The sequence below is a fragment of the Pan paniscus genome, chromosome 1 (assembly GCF_029289425.2).
Source record: "Pan paniscus chromosome 1, NHGRI_mPanPan1-v2.0_pri, whole genome shotgun sequence".
Classification (NCBI taxonomy): domain Eukaryota; kingdom Metazoa; phylum Chordata; class Mammalia; order Primates; family Hominidae; genus Pan; species Pan paniscus.
This window is the reverse complement of record NC_073249.2, coordinates 81,402,147-81,415,649: the sequence shown is the minus strand read 5'-3', so window position 1 is coordinate 81,415,649 and position 13,503 is coordinate 81,402,147. Positions and strand designations below refer to the sequence as shown.

General features: G+C 41.1%; 1 protein-coding gene across 5 annotated transcripts in view; it reads left to right on the top strand.

Annotated features, from left to right (window-relative positions):
* Positions 1–720: 720 nt before the first annotated feature.
* Positions 721–13,503, top strand: part of LOC100978961 (lymphotactin) — a 231,275-nt gene continuing 218,492 nt past the window's right edge. For 2 of the 5 annotated variants that reach the window (XM_034939953.3, XM_055111905.2), the window contains exon 1: positions 723–1,529. The gene's annotated coding sequence lies outside the window, so the exon portion shown is untranslated. Of the gene's footprint in view, positions 1,530–13,503 lie in introns of all 5 variants that reach the window. The other 3 variants (XM_055111888.2, XM_034939944.3, XM_055111909.2) reach the window with 3 other exon arrangements.

Here is a 13,503-nt window from a genome sequence, read left to right as displayed (position 1 = left end):
GATTTCACTCATGATTTGGCTCTCTGTTTGTCTGTTGTTGGTGTATAAGAATGCTTGTGATTTTTGTACATTGATTTTGTATCCTGAGACTTTGCTGAAGTTGCTTACCAGCTTAAGGAGATTTTGGGCTGAGACAATGGGGTTTTCTAGATATACAATCATGTTGCCTGCAAACAGGGACAATTTGACTTCCTCTTTTCCTAATTGAATACCCTTTATTTCCTTCTCCTGCCTAATTGCCCTGGCCAGAACTTCCAACACTATGTTGAATAGGAGTGGTGAGAGAGGGCATCCCTGTCTTGTGCCAGTTTTCAAAGGGAATGCTTCCAGTTTTTGCCCATTCAGTATGATATTAGCTGTGGGTTTCTCATAGATAGCTCTTATTATTTTGAAATACGTCCCATCAATACCTAATTTATTGAGAGTTTTTAGCATGAAGGGTTGTTGAATTTTCTCAAAGGCTTTTTCTGCATCTATTGAGATAATCATGTGGTTTTTGTCTTTGGCTCTGTTTATATGCTGGATTACATTTATTGATTTGTGTATATTGAACCAGCCTTGCATCCCAGGGATGAAGCCCACTTGATCATGGTGGATAAGCTTTTTGATGTATTGCTGGATTCGTTTTGCCAGTATTTTATTGAGGATTTTTACATCAATGTTCATCAAGGATATTGGTCTAAAATTCTCTTTTTTGGTTGTGTCTCTGCCCGGCTTTGGTATCAGAATGATGCTGGCCTCATAAAATGAGTTAGGGAGGATTCCTTCTTTTTCTATTGATTGGAATAGTTTCAGAAGTGGGTCAGGGACCCACTTGAGGAGGCAGTCTGCCCGTTCTCAGATCTCCAGCTGCGTGCTGGGAGAACCACTGCTCTCTTCAAAGCTGTCAGACAGGGACATTTAAGTCTGCAGAGGTTACTGCTGTCTTTTTGTTTGTCTGTGCCCTGCCCCCAGAGGTGGAGCCTACAGAGGCAGGCAGGCCTCCTTGAGCTGTGGTGGGCTCCACCCAGTTCGAGCTTCCCAGCTGCTTTGTTTACCTAATCAAGCCTGGGCAATGGCGGGCGCCCCTCCCCCAGCCTCGCTGCCGCCTTGCAGTTTGATCTCAGACCACTGTGCTAGCAATCAGCGAGACTCCGTGGGCGTAGGACCCTCCAAGCCAGGTGTGGGATATAATCTTGTGGTGCGCCGTTTTTTAAGCCGGTCGGAAAAGCGCAGTATTCGGGTGGGAGTGACCCGATTTTCCAGGTGCGTCCGTCACCCCTTTCTTTGACTCAGAAAGTGAACTCCCTGACCCCTTGCGCTTCCCAAGTGAGGCAATGCCTCGCCCTGCTTCGGCTTGCGCATGGTGCGCGCACCCACTGACCTGCGCCCTCTGTCTGGCACTCCCAAGTGAGATGAACCCGGTACCTCAGATGGAAATGCAGAAATCACCCGTCTTCTGCGTCGCTCACGCTGGGAGCTGTAGACAGGAGCTGTTCCTATTCGGCCATCTTGGCTCGCCTTGAGTTAATTTTTGTATATGGTGAAAGGTAAGAGTCCAGTTTCATTCTTCTGCATATGAAAGGGAGTCCTTTCTCCATTGCTTGTTTTGTTGGCCTTGTGCAAGATTAGATTGCTGTAGGTGTGTGGCTTTATTTCTGAATTTTCTCTTCTGTTCCATTGGCCTATGTGTCTGTTTTTGTACCAGTACCATGCTGCTTTGGTTTCTGTAACCTTATATTACAGTTTCACGTCAGGTAGTGTGGTGCCTCCAGCTTTGTTCTTTTGGCTTAGGATTGCCTTGCCTATTCAGGCTCTTTTTTTATTCCATGTGAATTTTAGAATAGCTTTTTTCAAATTCCGTGAAGCATGGTGGTAGTTTGATAGGAATAGCATTGAATCTGTTAATTGCTTTGGGCAGTTTGGCCGTCTTAAAGATATTGATTCTTTTAATCCCTGAGCATAGGATGTTTTTCCATTTATTTGTGTCATTCTGATTTCTTCCAGCAGTGTTTTGCAGTTCTCTTTGTAGATATGTTTCACCTCCTTGGTTAGCTGTATTATTAGGTATTTCATTTTCTCTGTGGCTTTTGCAAATGGGATTGTGTTCTTGATTTGACTCTCAGCCTGAATGTTATTGGTATGTAGAAATGCTACTGATTTTTGTACATTGATACTGTATTCTGAAGCCTTACTAAAATCATTTATCAGTTCTAGTAGCCTTTTGGCAGAGTCTTTCAGGGTTTTCTAGGTATAGAGTCATATTGTTGGCAAAGTTTGACTTCTTTTCTTATTTGGAAGGCTTTTATTTCTTTTTCTTGCCTGATTGCTCCAGTGAGGACTTCCAGTACTATGTTTAATAGGAGTTGTGAGAGTGGGCACTTTGTCTTGTTCCAGTTTTCAAGGGGAATGCTTCGAGCTTTTGCCTGTTAAATACGATTTTGGCTGTGGGTTTGTCATAGATGGCTTCTATAGTTTTGAGATATGTTCCTTCAATGTTTAGTCTGTTGAGGGTTTTTAATCATGAAGGGATATTGGATTTTATCAAGAGATTTTTCTGTGTCTATTGAGATGATCATATGTTTTGCTTTTAATTTTGTTTATGTAGTGAATCACATTTATTTATTTGCATATGTTGAACCAACCTTGCCTCTCAAGTATAAGGCCTACTCAATCATGGTGTATTAACTTTTGATGTGCTGCTAGATTTGGTTTGGTAGTATTTTGTTGATGATTTTTGCATCTATGTTCATCAGGTGTATTGGCGCGAAGTTTTCTTTATTCATTGTGTTTCTGCTAGGTTTTGGTATTAGGCTGATGCTCGCTTCATAGAATGAGTTAGGGAGGAGCCCCTCCTCCTTGATTTTTTTGGAATAGTTTCAGTAGTGTTGGTACCAGTTCTTTGTATGTCTGGTAGAATTTGGCTGTGAATTCATCTCGTTCAGGCCTTTTATTTGGTTGGTAGACTTTTTATTACTGATTCAATTTCAGAGCTCAATAGTGGTCCATTCAGGGTTTCCATATCTTGCTGATTGAATCTTGGGAGACTGTCTTTCTAGGAATTTATCCATTTCCTCCAGATTTTTAAAATTTGTGTGCATAGAGTTGTTTATATTATTCTCTGAGGAACTTTTATATTTCTGTGAGATCAATTGTAATGTCATCTTTGTCATTTCTGAGTGTACTTATTTGGACCTTTCTTTTCTTTCCCTCCCTCCCTCCCTCCCTCCCTTCCTTCCTTCTTTCCTTCTTCCCTCCCTTCCTTGAGACAGAGTCCCCCTATATTGCCCAGGCTGGTCTTGAACGTCTGGGCTCAAGGGATCTTCCTGCCACCTCCCAAAGTGTTAGGATTACAGATGTGAGCCACCACACTTTGTTAATCTAGCTAGTGGTCTATCAATCTCGTTTATTTTTTCAAATCACCAATTTTTGGTCTCATTGATCTTTTGTATGAATTTTTGCATCTCAACTTCATTCAGTTCTTCTCTAATTTTAGTTGTTTCCTTTCTTCTGCTAGCTTTGTAGCTGGTTTGTTCTTTTTTCCTGGTTCCTTTAGGTGCAAAGTTAGACAGTTAATTTAAGATCTTTCTAACTTCTTGATGAAGGTTTTTAGTGTTATAAAGCAGTGCTTAACACTGCTTTAGCTGCATCCCAGAGATTTTGGTAAGCTGTGTTCTTATTTCATTAATTTCAGAAACTTTAAAAAATTTCTGCCTTCATTTTTCAAAACTATTTTTATTTCAGCATATCATTCTCCTTATGTATACACATTTATTTACAGTTGACCCTTGAACAACGTGAGCGTGAACTGTGTGGGTCCACTTATATGTGGATTTTTTTTCAAAGGAATGTGGATCAAAATACAGTATTCATGGGATGCAAATCCTGTGTAAGCAGAGGGCTGATTTTTCATGTATGTAGGTACTTCAGCCCTATGGAACTTGAATATACATGGATTTTGGTATACTAGGGTATCGTGGAGACATGCCCCCACATATATTGAGGAATGACTGTAATTGCAATTAATTTGTATATTGTTTTGAAATGTGATACTTTTATTTAATTTTATACTATGCAATCTTCTTCATATATACACATATATATAAATATGCGTATATATACACATATACACACATATATACACACATATATGTGTGTATATATACACATATACACATATATACACACACATGTGTGTGTGTGTGTGTGTGTGTATATATATATATATATATATATATATATATTTTGAGGTGAAGTCTTGCTCTGTTGCCCAGGTTGGAGTGCAATGGTGTGATCCTGGTTCACTGCAACCTCTGCCTCCCAGGTTCAAGTGATTCTTGTGCCTCAGCCTCCCAAATAGCTGGGATTACAGGTGTGTGCCACCATGCCTGGCTAATTTTTGTATTTTTAGTAGAGACGGGGTTTCACCATGTTGGCCAGGCTTGTCTCTTAACTCCTGATCTCATGTGATCTGCCCGCCTTGGCCTCCCAGAATGCTGGAATTACAGACGTGAGCCACCACGTCTGACCTCTTCTCCATATTTTAATAGACTTCCTATTATAATTTTAATTTTGGTATAATGTTTCATCTTATTAATGTACCAAAATTTGTTAAATCATTATTAGACTGTTGGACTTACTGAGTTTTCAGCAAATATTTTTGAGTGCATACCTGGGACTTCGCAAGGCTGAAAATTATGCTGTAATGAGTATCTCTGAGCCTGTATGTATAAGTATGTATGTGTGTATATAAAAATACACACACACACACACACACACATACTTCTCCTCCTCCTCCTCTGCCTTCCTTTTTTTCTTCAATTATTTCTTCTGGGTAAGTTCCTTGGAGTGGGATGACTGAGTTGAAAGTTGTGAACTTCTTATTGACTCATGCTTTGCATTAACAATTCAAAATGATTGATCAATTTAACTTGTTACAAGCAATAAATGAGTGCACTGATTTTGCCATAAGCCTACTAGCATTAGGCATTATCATTTTTTAAATTATACTTTAAGTTTTGGGATACATGTGCAGAACGTGCAGGTATGTTACATAGGTATACACATGCCATGGTGCTTTGCTGCACCCATTGACCCATCATCTACATTAGGTATTTCTCCTAATGCTATCTCTCCCCTAGCCCCCCACCCCCCAACAGGCCCTGATGTGTGATGTTCCCCTCCCTGTATCCATGTGTTCTTGTTGTTCATCTCCCATTTATGAGTGAGAACATGCAGTATTTGGTTTTCTGTTCCCGTGTTACTTTGCTGAGAATGATAGTTTCCAGCGTCATCCATGTCCTTGCAAAGCACATGAACTCATTCTTTTTTTATGGCTGCATAGTATTCCATGGTGTATATGTGCCACATTTTCTTTATCCAGTCTATCATTGATGGACATTTGGGTTGGTTCCAAGTCTTTGCTATTGTGAATAGTGCTGCAATAAACATATGTGTGCATGTATCTTTATAGTACAATGATTTATAACCATTTGGGTATATACCCAGTAATGGGATTGCTGGGTCAAATGGTATTTCTGGTTCTAGATCCTTGAGGAATTGCCACACTGTCTTCCACAATGGTTGAACTAATTTACACTTCCACCAACAGTGTAAAAGCGTTCTTATTTCTCCACATCCTCTCCAGCATCTGTTGTTTCCTGACTTTTTAGTGATTGCCATTCTAACTGGTGTGAGATGGTATCTCATTGTGGTTTTTGTTTGCATTTCTCTAATGACCAGTGATGATGAGCTTTTTTTCATATGTTTGTTGGCTGCATAAATGTCTTCTTTTGAGAAGTGTCTGTTCATATCCTTTGCCCACTTTTTGATGGGGTTGTTTGTTTTTTTCTTGTAAATTTGTTTAAGTTCCTTGTAGATTCTGGATATTAGCCCTTTGTCAGATGGATAGATTGCAAAATTTTCTCCCATTCTGTATGTTGCCTGTTCACTCTGATGATAGTTTCTTTTGCTGTGCAGAAGCTCTTTAGTTTAATTAGATCCCATTTGTCAATTTTGTCTTTTGTTGCCATTGCTTTTGGTGTTTTAGTCATGAAGTCCTTGCCCATGCCTATGTTCTGAATGGTATTGCCTAGGTTTTCTTCTAGGGTTTTTATGGTTTTAGGTCTAACATGTAAGTCTTTAATCCATCTTGAGTTAATTTTTGTATAAGGCATAAGGAAGGGATCCAGTTTCAGCTTTCTACATATGGCTAGCCAGTTTTCCCAACACCATTTATTAAATAGAGACTCCTGTCTCCATTGCTTGTTTTTGCCAGGTTTGTCAAAGATGAGATGGTTGTAGATGTGTGGCATGAGTTCTGAGGCCTCTGCTCTGTTCCATTGGTCTATATATCTGTTTTAGTACCAGTACCATGCTGTTTTGGTTACTGAAGCCTTATAGTATAGTTTGAAGTCAGGTAGTGTGATGCTTCCAGCTTTGTTCTTTTTGCTTAGGATTGTCTTGGCTATACGGGCTCTTTTTTGGATCCATGTGAAATTTAAAGTAGTTTTTTTCTAATTCTGTGAAGAAAGTCAATGGTAGCTTAATGGGGATAGCATTGAATCTATAAATTACTTTGGGCAATATGGCCAGCACTATCATTTTTTAAACCATTTTCCCAAATGCATCATTTCATTCCCTATAAAACCTTAAAATGGTTGGGAGAAAGCAGGGTTTACTGCCCTTAAGCAGTCTGTTGTCCGGTCATGCTTACATAATGGCAGTGAAGTGTTAATTAGGTAACTATACTGTGTTTTATTTTCTTCATTGTAGTGTGTATCATTTTTTCTCCTTTAACTTGAGGGGAAATGTTCAAGTGTTGATTCAGACTCGTACCATCTCATTGCTCTAATACCTCTACCAAGTTCCTTTAAGACAGACCATAGGAACGGAGTGGTGAACTGGTGGTTGATTTGTGGGTGGTGTCATGAAGTCACACAATGACTCAAAACAGATCACACACCAAGTCAGGGAGAAGCTGGGTCTGGCCCCCAGAGTGAGCTTTCCCCCGCCCTGGAATCCAGGGTATCACTGGCAGAAGGAGTTTTGCAAGAAACGGAAAGGACATTAGACTTGATTTCTAGGAAAAAGCATGATTGGAAAAGTTGCCAGAAAGAAAGGCTTGTAAAAACTGCTGAGCATAATAGAAAAGGCTTTTGAAATTTTGTTTTTATCCAGAAGTCTTCATTACATGAAGAAGTTGATTCAAGATAAAAAAATCTTCTCCTGTGATTCTCATATTGCATTTATTCATGCTTACTTATTTCCTAATGTGTTCCAAAAAGGGGTTGCTGCAAGTCCGCTTTTCTACAAAACGGAGAAGGGAGAATTAAAAAAGAGGCGGGCCACTCTCAACCCAGGCAAGGCAGTGGTGAGCTCTGCTGAAGAAATATGCAGATATGACTTCAGAGCTTTGCAGATAACAGCTGAGAAATCACAGAGAGCGACAGGCAGATAAGCAAGTTATGACACAGATAACATTCAAATACCCATTTCTTAAAGAGATTATGCATATTTGAAATAGACGGAGGGATAAATTCCTACAGGAAGAACATATAAGAAATTAACATCATTCTACTTTTTAAAACAGAGCAACTAATTTGTAAGCTCAGGGACATCTGTGGATACAATGTATTGTCATTTCTGCCTGACATTCAGGAATGTGCATTCTGGCTATCTTGGTGGAGAAGAGTGTATAATATATGACTGGATACTATTGTTGTCAGAGGTACCCAGATTTGTTGAAACAAACAACATCCATTCTCAGCCTGTGGGATGGTCTCTGGTTGAGGCAGAGGACTCTGTCCTGGACCTTGACTTTGTCCTGTTCAAGAATTTTATCCTTGACTCATATGAAGAAAGAATATAGAATGAGAACTGTTCATGGGAAAAGATCTGGGAGCCAAAAGATACAGCAGCTACAGACAATGAGAGTTCAGAGGCAGGCAAGGTCTAGATTGAGTGTAAAGAACTTGCCCATGTGCTGTTGGGTCTGAGTCTGGAGTCGGTGGCAGACTTACCATTTAAGGAAGACATTGAGAGTCAGGGCTGTGGTCAAAGCAGGTCTTCAAGGTGGTTACAACACTGGAAAGTGAGCATTGCACAAAATTATGGGTTGATTTATGGAAGGGTAGAGAAGAGAGAGTTTTCTTCAGATCTTGGAAGATATTTTATATAGAAGTGTGACTGAGTAGTTCTGAGTGGCACCAAAGGCCAGAAATAGTTCTCCAAACCCACTCTTCTTCACTCTTCACTCTCTCAGTTTATAGCAACTTCATTCTAACAGGCCTTCCTCTGAGCATCCTACAAAAAGATCAGCCCATCACTCTTTTTTTCTCCTTACCCATCTCCCTACTGTGTTTTTCTTCATAGCACGTGTTAGCACTAAATAACTCTGTGTACTTATTTTTAGGCAGCTTTTGAGAAGCAGTATAAGTTGGTGTATGATGCTAGGCTGTGGAGTCTGACTGCCTGGGTTCAAAGCCTAGTCCTGTTTCTTTCCTGTAACTTTAGGTACGTGTGTTAACCTCTCTGAACTCTATTTCCTCCTCTATGAAACAGGGGATAAGATAATAATTGTATCTACTTTGTAGGGTAGTGCAAGCACTAAATAAATTAATTCTTGCAAAGGACTTAGAAGAATTCCTCCCTAAGTACTCAGTAACCATAACTCAGGTGTTGACGAAGGGGCTGGTGGGTCCTTGATTGGGAGTGAGGTACAGTTTATCTCTGCTTTGGTTGGGATGTTGGACTGTCAAGATGCTCTGTAGCTTCTGAAGAGGGAAATGATCTTATAAAGTGACAAAGGTCATCACTGGGCAAGAAGTGCAACTGAGGAACTACTGAGTCCACTGACCTTATAAGGTGCCAGGTCAGACTCTTCTGGGTTTAAATAACAGAAATAGAATCTGGGGCTTGCAACTCCTTGGGAAGCTGAACAATCAGGCATGACAAGCACGCAGGAATTGTTACAGTAAGTAGCTAGTCAGGTGTGAGCAGGGCAGGAGGTGGATCTGCCTAATAATGTGGGGCAACCATCAGGTGATGATCAGGTGGTTTTCAACTGTCTCTCTAAAATAATAATTGGTTACAGCCAGTGCCAGGGAAAGGCAGGCTCCCTATAGATAGAAAAAACCTGAAACTGGTGATCAGTAGCTTCCTGATAAAATTTCAGGAGTTGGGCGAGTGAGCTCAGGCATGTGCATTAAGAGGCAAAATGGTGGAGTTTAACTTGTATATGACCTTCTGCGGGCATTGCACCGGAATGGGAAGAACGCCTCAAGTGAGCATGTGTAAAGACACTGACGCTCCCCTCCCAAGCACTAGCAGGCCATTACACATGCAGAAAACCCACCCCAAAGGAAGAAGCGGGGAGAAGGGATCCAAGACCCCAGAAGTATGCCAACATATAAAACTCCAAGCCAAAACATCAAATCCCACACTTGTCCTCCAAGACACTCGCTTAGCCCTCTTCCAAGTGTACTTTACTTTCTTTTCATTCCTGCTCTAAAGCTTTTTAATTAACTCTCACTCATGCTCTAAAATTTGCCTCAGTTTCTTCTTCTGCCTTATGTCCCTCAGTCAATTTTTTTCTTCTGAGGAGGCAAGAATTGAGGTTGCTTCAGACTTGTACACATTCGCTGCCGGTAACTCAGATACCCATCACTGAAAACAGAACCAGGTTGGCACCTGTGGGTCATGAGGCAGGAAATCAAGGTGCTTTTTTCATAACTCATAGCTTCATTAGATGACTACTCTCTAAGTCACTAGGTTGACTTATGGCTGAAAGAAATCTGTATCTGGCACCATCTGGTGTTTGAAGGAAAGGAAGTGCTGCTGTCAGCATTTGTTCCAACACTTCACCTTATCATGACACTAAGAAAACCTCAGGCTGGCAATGACATCCAAAGGGGTAGAAGCAGTTTTCTAAATGGTACTGGTATCTCTACTGGTATCTCTGGAAGAAAGAGTTCAGTTGGCTCCTGTAGTATGTAGGAGGCAGACTCTCTCTTACCAAGATTCACAAAAATGAGAAATTCTTCCAAATAGAATGTGGGTTTCTGTTATGGTTTGAATACGTCGCTTTCAAAATTCAAGTGGTGCCAATATGACAGTATTAGGCGATGGGAGCCTTTCAGAGGTGATTAGGCCATAAGGGCTCCTCTGTCATTCATGGGATCAAGGCACTTATTAAAGAGGCTTCTGCCAGCATTCAGTTGGCTTGCTAGCCTGCTCTTCGGCTCTCTCTTGCCCTCCCACCTTCTGCCATGTGAGGTTGCAGCAAGAAGGTCCTCACCAGACCAAATACCAGGATCTTGATCTTGGACTTTCCAGTCTCCAGAACTGTGAGAAAATAAATTTCTGTCCTTTATAAATTACCAAGTCTCAGGTATTAGTTTTAGCAGCACAAATGGACTAAGACAGTTAGTTGCTGGCCAGCTGGACAGTGTGGCAGAAGTCCCCTGTGTACTGCCCCACTTCCCCACCACATGAATGCTCATATTCCCAGTGAGCTCCAGGTGTTGGGAGGACAGCCTTGCCCTGCAGATCTGGCTCATACTGTGGATTTGCGCTCAGTCCCCATTCAGCAGCTTCTCTTTTTGCTAGTTCTTCAACTCCCAGTTATGCTGGTTGGTGATATGTAATGTGTCACTTTGCTGGCACGAGATTATTTAGTTTTCATGGTAGCCTTAATAATCTTGTGACACCAATAACTGTTCTATAATAGTAAGAAAAATAATGGCTACCATGTTAAAAAATGTATCAGATACCAAGCATGGTACCTGGGTGTTTATATGTGATATTTCTTTTAATCTTCATTTCCTTGAGGAAGATATAATTTTTTCCATTTTGTAAGTGAGGAAACGGAGGTCAGTAATCATTAAGTAACTTTCCCAAGGTCCCAGAGCAAGGAAGAGTAGGAGCTTGGATTTCTAAGCCTTTGTCTGACTCCAGAGCCTGAGCTCTAAACACTGTACTATATTCTCCCATCATGCAGATGGGAAAAAGAAAGGTGAGTTTCACCATTACCTTTGTAAAATGCCAATAGTAGATTCCTTAGGCTAGAGCTTGCTCTTCTCTAACTCACTGTAATGTTTACTTTTGAAGTAGAGAAACTCCGTAAGCATGAAACCAATGTAAGCTTGCCCTCCAGCGCAGCCACATAGATATGCTCAAACCACACCAGGCAGACATAAGCCACCCAGTCAAGGTGGACTGTGAGAGGGGCAGGTGGCAGTGTCAGCTCTAATATCTTGTCCTGGCCACAGTCTTTCTTTCCCTACCTGGAAGAACATGCAATGCATTGCCCGCTTCCTTTCCCCTGTCTTGCTTGTCTTGGTTTTTCTCTTCTCCTCCCTTTCCCTCTCCCTCTCCTCTTCTCTCTTTTCTTCCCTTTTTTCTTCTCTCTCCCTCTTGCTTTCTTTCCTTTCTAGCTTAACACTATTCCCCACCTTATCCCCTGGAATTTTGCCCAGGTACTTTAGAAGAATCTCCCTCCTTTACTTCCTTTTCTTTTTTCCTCCTTTATCTCTTTTATTTGTTTAGTCCATTTGTAGACCATTTTTTAAATTATCATTGATAAATGCATGAATATTGCCACCAAAACATCAGTGGAAAGGAAAGTTCTATATCTGAGGGTGAAGTTAGGCAACTGGTATAGTCAGGATCAAAAATCCTGGGAGTCATTTTAGAAAATCCAGGTCTGGCGTGGTGCCTCACTCCTGTAAACCCAGCACTTTGGGAGGCTGAAGCGGGTGGGTCATTTGAGGTCAGGAGTTCGAGACCAGCCTGGCCAACACGGTGAAACTGAAAAACAAAAAACAAAAAACAAAAATTAGCTGGGTGTGGTGGTGGGCTCCTGTAATCCTAGCTACTTGGGAGGCTGAGGCAGGAGAATCGTTTGAACCCAGGAGATGGAGAGTGCAGTGAGCTGAGATTGTGCCAGTGTACTTCAGCCTGGGTGACAGCGTGAGACTGTCTCAAATAAAAGAAAAAAAAAAAAAAAGAAAATCCACACAAGTTTTTAGATACATCTGAATACAATTTTAATGAAAACTGCTTTTTTCTCAAGCACTGAAATGAGTAAAAACATTTAGTGACGGGCAGTCGGCTAAGACTGGGAAAGCAGAAAAATAATTAAATAAGAAAAAAAATCATGCACTCAAAGAACTCCCAATCTAGTTTTACCCATTATTTAAAATCATTTTGACATTCATTCCTAGTATCAGAGTTATTTTTCTCTCCCTACTAGGTGACTTTTCTTTCAACTACATTTTGGATGGGAATTTTTGCAGGTGGTTTTGGAACCCAGCCACCTTTTATAAAAACAATTCTATGGGAAAATGCATTTTTAAGTTCACAGAAATGGACTTGGACACGAATGGAACACAATCCCTTTGTACATGAAGGCTGCTCTGTGAGCTTCATTGGACGACTACTCTCTGTCACTAGGTTGACTTATGGCTGAAAGATATCTGTATCTGGCACCACCTGGTGTTTGAAGGAAAGGAAGTGCTGCTGTCAGCATTTGTCCCAACCCTTCACCTTATCATGACACTAAGAAAACTCCAAGCTGGCAATGACATCCACAGGGGTAGAAGCAGTTTTCTAAATGGGACTGGTATTTCTACCAGCCATTCAGTTTGATCTTTGGGTTTTAGCTTTATGTCTGTCCTCCTGTTACAGCCCTTCCCTGCCACCTTTCCTGGCTCCTGCCACTCTGTGACACTTTCCTCTACCACATGAGTGGGTCACTTTATCCACAGAAATCATGTGGTGGCCTGGGAATGCTGTAGCTGTGGAGTGGCCGGCAGGGGAAGGGAGAGGAGGGCCCCTGAGAATCTTGGTTGTGCACTGACAGCAATTGGAGCAGGGTGAAATAGATAAGGGCCATGAGAGGGCTGTGTCAGCTGTGGCTAGCACTGTTAGGATGGTAATGATGATGATGATGCCAGATGGAAAGCTTGGGCAGGGAAAGAATGGAGGAAAGGAAAGAGGGGAGTGTCAGATTCTTCTGTTACTGGAAGGCTCGTGAAAGAAACAGCAGTACTGGGTATTTCATAATACATGCCACTGGGTGAGAAAATGAGTTTCCTGAAATTATTATTTTAAAAATGGCAGTAAAGAGAGTCTACTTATGTAAAATTAGTCATGAAAAGTATGGGGTCCACAAATCTGGAGGTAGATTTAAATCAGGCAGAGGGCCCAAAAGAGGATGGGGCAGTTTGATAGATTATTCTCTTTACATTTCCTCTAAGCTTTGATTTTTTTCAAAACATCAATGCTGTGACCATGGACTTATGGGGATGAGGTTGGGAGGTGGTAAGGAGAGGAGAGCTCAGAATGTGTAGATCTCTTAGCTGAAAGAGCTGCTGGTGTACAAGGGAGGTGACTGCATAGTTATTTATGAGACCATCGGCAAACTCGGAGGCATCTTGTTTTTTGAAAACTATCTTCAGGAAAACCAGGGCTCCCTAAATATTATGGCACATAGTACCATTTTCTGAACACTTATGAATGCTC